Here is a 6,000-nt window from a genome sequence, read left to right as displayed (position 1 = left end):
AAATAAAAGCATGAAAAGTGAGCAGCCGACCAAATAAAACTGTCTCAACCAAATATTTTTTTTATTTTTGAAAATTTAAAATTCAGCCTATTTAACCTTATGTATACTTGCATTAACCTTTAAGTGTTTTATATATCTCATTACACTGTTGTAGAAGTTTTTTATAATAATAGTAAACATAGTTTTTTATATATTAATAGGTAAAAGCACCTTTCACATGTATTATACTATATTGCTTTAATAGAGACTATTCAACACGCCAGGTGTGTAGTGCATTATAGTTATCGTTAAACTTTTGTTGAGTGTATATCATATGTATATTTTTAACAAATATAGCATGCATTTGACTTAAATAAAAAATACTTGAAAACTTTATACATTGTTCAATAGCTTTAACAACCAACTTTGTAACTTTCATCCATTGGTGGAATATGTACACTAAAAAATACTCTTTAACATACAACAGACTTGCTTTATATCATGATAATTTGTATCAATCATGAGAAAAAATGAGCCACGTAACAGGAAAATGGACCTTAGGACGATTGCGACCATTTTGGCTCCAAAAGAGCAGTCTTATCAGGATCCAAACTGTTCAACAAAATTGTCATTCAGTCAGTTCTTCTAAAGATGTTAAGCGAACACTTTGGATCCTGATCAGACTGCGCTTGAATTGATCTTGATCCAAACTTTGTGTAGTGAAAGTTCTAGTACATAAAATGTGAATATTTCATTTAAGAAACCGAGAGTTATAGACTTGTGAAAACATGTGCTGCATTTCATTTTATATTCAGAGAGAGTTATAGTGTTTATATATGTAAAGTGAACACACAATATATATAATGTTCATGTTCATATCCATTCATATCCATGATCAAGAAAACTATCAATATAATGATGGCATAAACAACATACATATTAATTTTCACTATGTCCTAAATTAACAAAACAATAAAAACACAATGACTTACAAGGAACTAAATTTAAGATACCATACAACAGTACCCCGGGTACGGTAAATATTCTTAAACGTACCGGGAATTTGAACGCTAAATCGGTCATTGTCGGCTATATTTTTATAATAAACTATATTCACATTAATGTCAATTTTCTGTAAAATGGCCTCTATATTATCGAAACTCATACTTAAAAAGCATGATGATATTGTTTTTTAAATAGAAGTTTGTTTAAGATAATCGGTAGCGCGTTTCACGACATCGGACTTTGGGTGGGAATACAACTCGGATACAGTCTAATATCGACCGGGTACGATTAAGCATGTTTACCGTACCCGGGGTACATGTAAGTATACTTAAGAGTACCCGGGGTACATGTAAGTAGTACCTGAGCCGACAATGACCAATCGAGCTCCATTAACAGGTACCCAGTTTTTGTTTGGTCACAATATAACCAAAAAGAGCTGTCAGAGGACAGCGCGCTCGACTATTTGATTGCTTGACAGTATAACGTAAGCCATCATGGTAAAATTGTTCAAATTATTCAATAGGGTGAAGGTTATAGTTCAGGTATATTTTCCACAATCTATTGAACATTTGTAAAGACATAAAACAAAGTAATAAGATTATATGTAAAGTTTGATAGCAATAGCTTGGGTGGGAAGTTTTGACGGTCGTTCAAAAATAAAATAAATATATGGGGTTTTTTTGTTTCCATGTTTAAAAGAAAAAAAATGTTTTGGGTTAGTAAACAAGTATGCAAAATATGAAAGCAATATGTCAAGGGACAATGAAAATAGTTGGTATAGTACGCAAACTTTAACATTTGCTGCATATTGTAAGTGGAAAAGGGGCCATTATTATGACAAAATGCTTGATAGAGTTGTCTGCTCTTGTTTATAGGTTGGGGTCATGTTGGTGAACAAGTATGCAAAATATGGAAGCAATATGTCAAGGGGCATTTAAAATAGTTGGGGCAGTACGCAAACTTTAACATTTGCTGCATATTCTAAGTGGAAAAGGGGCCATAATTATGACAAAATGCTTGATAGAGTTGTCTGCTATTGTTTATAGGTTGGGATCATGTTGGTAAACAAGTATGCAAAATATGAAAGCAATATGTCAAGGTACAAAGAAAATATTTGGGGTTGTACGAAAACTTTAACATTTGCACGCTAGCACAGACGCTAACGCTCAAGCTAATGCAGACGCTCACGCCGACGCCGGGATGAGTAGGATAGCTCCACTATATATATTTCATATAAAATAGTCGAGCTGAAAAACGTTTCTTAGCCAGTAATTGTTTTCAATGTTAACATCACCACTACATGTATTGAAATGCGTATCTTGGAGAAATATGTTTTTGTGGAAAGACAGATGTGAAAGAGGGTGCATATTTTATGGACGTATACAAAAAATTTGGTTGGGTTTTTGGGGTTGGGGGGGGGGGGGGGGGGGTAGATGGGGTGTAATTTGGGTTGTGGAAATTTATTAGAGGATGCAAAAAAGGAGAAAAAAAATGTGGGGGAGGGGAGGTGGTTGAGAGGTGGTTAGAATGTGTGGCGTGGTTATTTATAAGATGAAAATTCCAAAATAAAAAAATAAAAATAATTTGTTTGTGTCTGTGTGGGGGTCAGGGGGGGGACTGGGAATCTGAGTTGGGGTGTTGGGTATTGTTTGGGTGAGAAGGATAGCTCCACTATATTTATATATAGATATATATGTAATTCATATATAAAAGTCGAGGTAATATATATATTTCATATGTAAGAGTCGAGGTAATAAAGAAAGAAAAAAAATGGGGGGGCTATACTGTGGGGTGTGGTAATTTATGAGATGATGTTAAAAAAAATAGAAAAGGAAAAAAAATGAGGGAGAGGGGGGTATAATGTTGGGTGTGGTAATTTATAAGATGATGCATTCAAAAAAATGTGGGGGAGGTTCGGGGGGGAGGGGGGGGGGAGGGGGGAGAGGGGGATATAATGTGGGGTGTGGTAATTTATTAGATGATGTTTAAAAAAATGGGAGGGAGGTTGTGGGGCGAGGTTGGGGGGGAGGGTGGTGAGAGGGGCGTATAATGTGGGGTGGGGTAATTAAGTACATGATGTTTAAAAAAAATGGGGGGGGGAGAGCTTGGGGGGGGGGTAGTTCGGGGGAGGGGGGTGAGAGGAGGGTATAATGTGGGGTGTGGTAATCTATTACAGGAGGGAGAGGGGGTATAATGTGGGGTGTGGTAATTTATTACATGATGTTAAAAAAACATATTAATTTTTTTTTGGGGGGTGGGGGGGGTAGGGGGGTGGAGGGGTGAGAGGGGGTATTATGTGGGGTGTGGTAATTTATTAGATGATGTTTTAAAAAAAATTGGGGGGGGGGAGGTTGGGGGGATTCTGGGTAGGGGCGTGGGGTATTGTTTAAGTGGAATCCATTGTGGTATTCAGGTAAGTGTTGTTTTGTCAAAGTAATAACAAAATGTGATCATAAATAAAGAAGTTATGGCAATTTAAGCAAAATGTTCAATTATCTAAGTGTAAAAGGGGTCATAATTATGTAAAAATGCTTGATACAGTGGTCTGCTCTTGTTTATAGGTTGGTGTCATGTTGGTAAACAAGTTTGCAACATATAAAAGAAATATGTCAAAGGATATAGGAAATATTTGGGGTAGTACGCAAACTTTAACATAGATTTATCAATAATATGCATATTCTAAGTATAAAAGGGGCAATAATTATGACAAAATGCTTGATAGAGTTGTCTGCTCTTGTTTATAGGTTGGGGTGATGTTTGTAAACAAGTATGCAAAATATAAAAGCAATATGTCAAGGGACAATGAAAATAAATGGGGTAGTACGATAACTTTAACATTTGCTGCATATTCTAAGTGGGATAGGGGCCATAATTATGACAAAATGCTTGATAGAGTTGTCTGCTCTTGTTTATAGGTTGGGGTCATGTTGGTAAAAAAATATGCAAAATATAAAAGCAATATGTCAAGGGACAATGAAAATAATTGGGGTAGTACGAAAACTTTAACATTTGCACGCTAACGCAGACGCTAACGCTTACGGTAACGCAGACGGTCACGCCGACGCCGGGGTGAGTAGGATAGCTCCACTATATATTTTTCATATATAATAGTCAAATGGTCAAAAGGTACCGGAAAAATGGTTAAAATGTTGATATAAAAATAGTAATAGAGTTTAATATATTGAAAAAATGTTTTGTTTTAAGGCCAGAATTTTTTAATTAAACGATTTTCGGATTTTTTTTCTAAAAGTGTCGGGTAGGAGGACGGAAAAAATAAGAAAAAAAAGATGGGTGACCAAATATGCACTCATTTTAAAAATGTTATGGAATGAAGTTCTTTCTAATAAGCAACAAAACTGATTGTTTTCAAACATGTTGATGTGCAAAATGCTCATAATCAGACTGTAGGTCTTGATGTGCAGTTTTTAAATTAGTTTGAATTTTAAAAATATCTTAACTGGTTTAAAAAGGTATGCAATGTTTTCACTTGTCCATAATAAACTTTTTGGTGATTTTTTTGCTGAGCATTTTGGTCATATTACCTGTGCGTTTTGCGGACTTCGTGCGTGGAACTGGCCCCAAAAAAATGTCGCCACTTTATCGCGGTGTGAAAACCGCAGGTAATTCCAACTTTATTATTTTTATTTAAGGACAATCATTTAAGGAACCTTACGACATAAATGAATAATGGCATTGACTATATTTTTATTACTTTACAACTAGAATCACACAAATATACATCATCTGAAAGGAAAAATAAATCAAACATCAGAAAATAAAGCATCTCAATTAAAATTGTTAAACAGTTACATTTGGTCATTTGGACATGATATACATCAACTTCTGTTTATTATCAAATTTTACAAATTCTAAAACAACACCTATTGTAAAAAGGTTTTCTGTTAGCTGTGGTGGTTGATTTCCAGGTTTAATCAAATGAATATTTTTCACATCTATTTCTTGGCAGAAAGGCCCAGGATAATTGCCACCATCCATTCTTTTTGTTTGAAAGAACACAAAACATATGTTTACAAACTATATACAACAAATCAACAATATCACTATCTTTATATGTCCGAATTTAAACATATCCGAAACATAGTTCATCGAAGGAAAGACCTACTTTTGATTTCAGAAATAGTTGGTGCATTATAATAATGGAACTGTTAAACATAAATGCTCACAAATGCCTGTTGAAACAAGTAAACATGTGTTTTTGTCATGGTATTAAATAGCGTCCCTAATAATCGTTTTAATTATTGATCTTCGTGACAGTTTATCCCAGGATAACATAATTGATAGTTCAATGTCATAAAGAAGCCATTAATCCGATAATAACCCCCATTAACTGGACTATTTTATTTGGGCATTCATGGCTTGAAATCGTTTTTAAAACTGTTGATTTTACGATTTTTGAACTTTTGGTACGAACCAGTTCGGAACAAAACCAAAGTTTCGTACCCATTACGTACCCATTGAAAATAACGAAAAAAACACATATCATATGCACAAAATCTTCGCTACAACTGCATTAAACAACACGTAAAATTGTATTTTCTAAAATATGACCGTGTTTGTGCGTAAAATATGGAAGGTTTAAAGTTGATAGGCGTAAATTGGTTACGCATTTAGGGCACCTGTTAAATTAAAATCGTTCTTTTAATTCTTATTGCTTTCATAATAATTTTTAGTCATTTGAATACTATCAATTTGATAAAACTGCAAAGAAATAATAAAATATTTACTTACAAATGGATTCCATTCAGGATTTCATTTGACGGTTGAATAATTATTGGGAAATTAGCAGACTTTGCTGATGAAAGCGTTGTACATAGCGTTCTTTTAACAAACAATAATGGCGTAGCTTTTGGTAAATTCCAGCACATGTACATGATGAAGGATGTTCCCGCATTAATGTGGGTAATTAAAACTGGGTTAATTATGACTATTTATAACTCATTTGATTTTTTTCTAAAACCCGGCAAGCGTTTCGTGTTTAAAAGCCACCTTTAGACA

The sequence above is a fragment of the Dreissena polymorpha genome, chromosome 13 (assembly GCF_020536995.1).
Source record: "Dreissena polymorpha isolate Duluth1 chromosome 13, UMN_Dpol_1.0, whole genome shotgun sequence".
Taxonomy (NCBI): Eukaryota; Metazoa; Mollusca; class Bivalvia; order Myida; family Dreissenidae; genus Dreissena; species Dreissena polymorpha.
Note: the sequence above shows the minus strand (reverse complement) of the source record.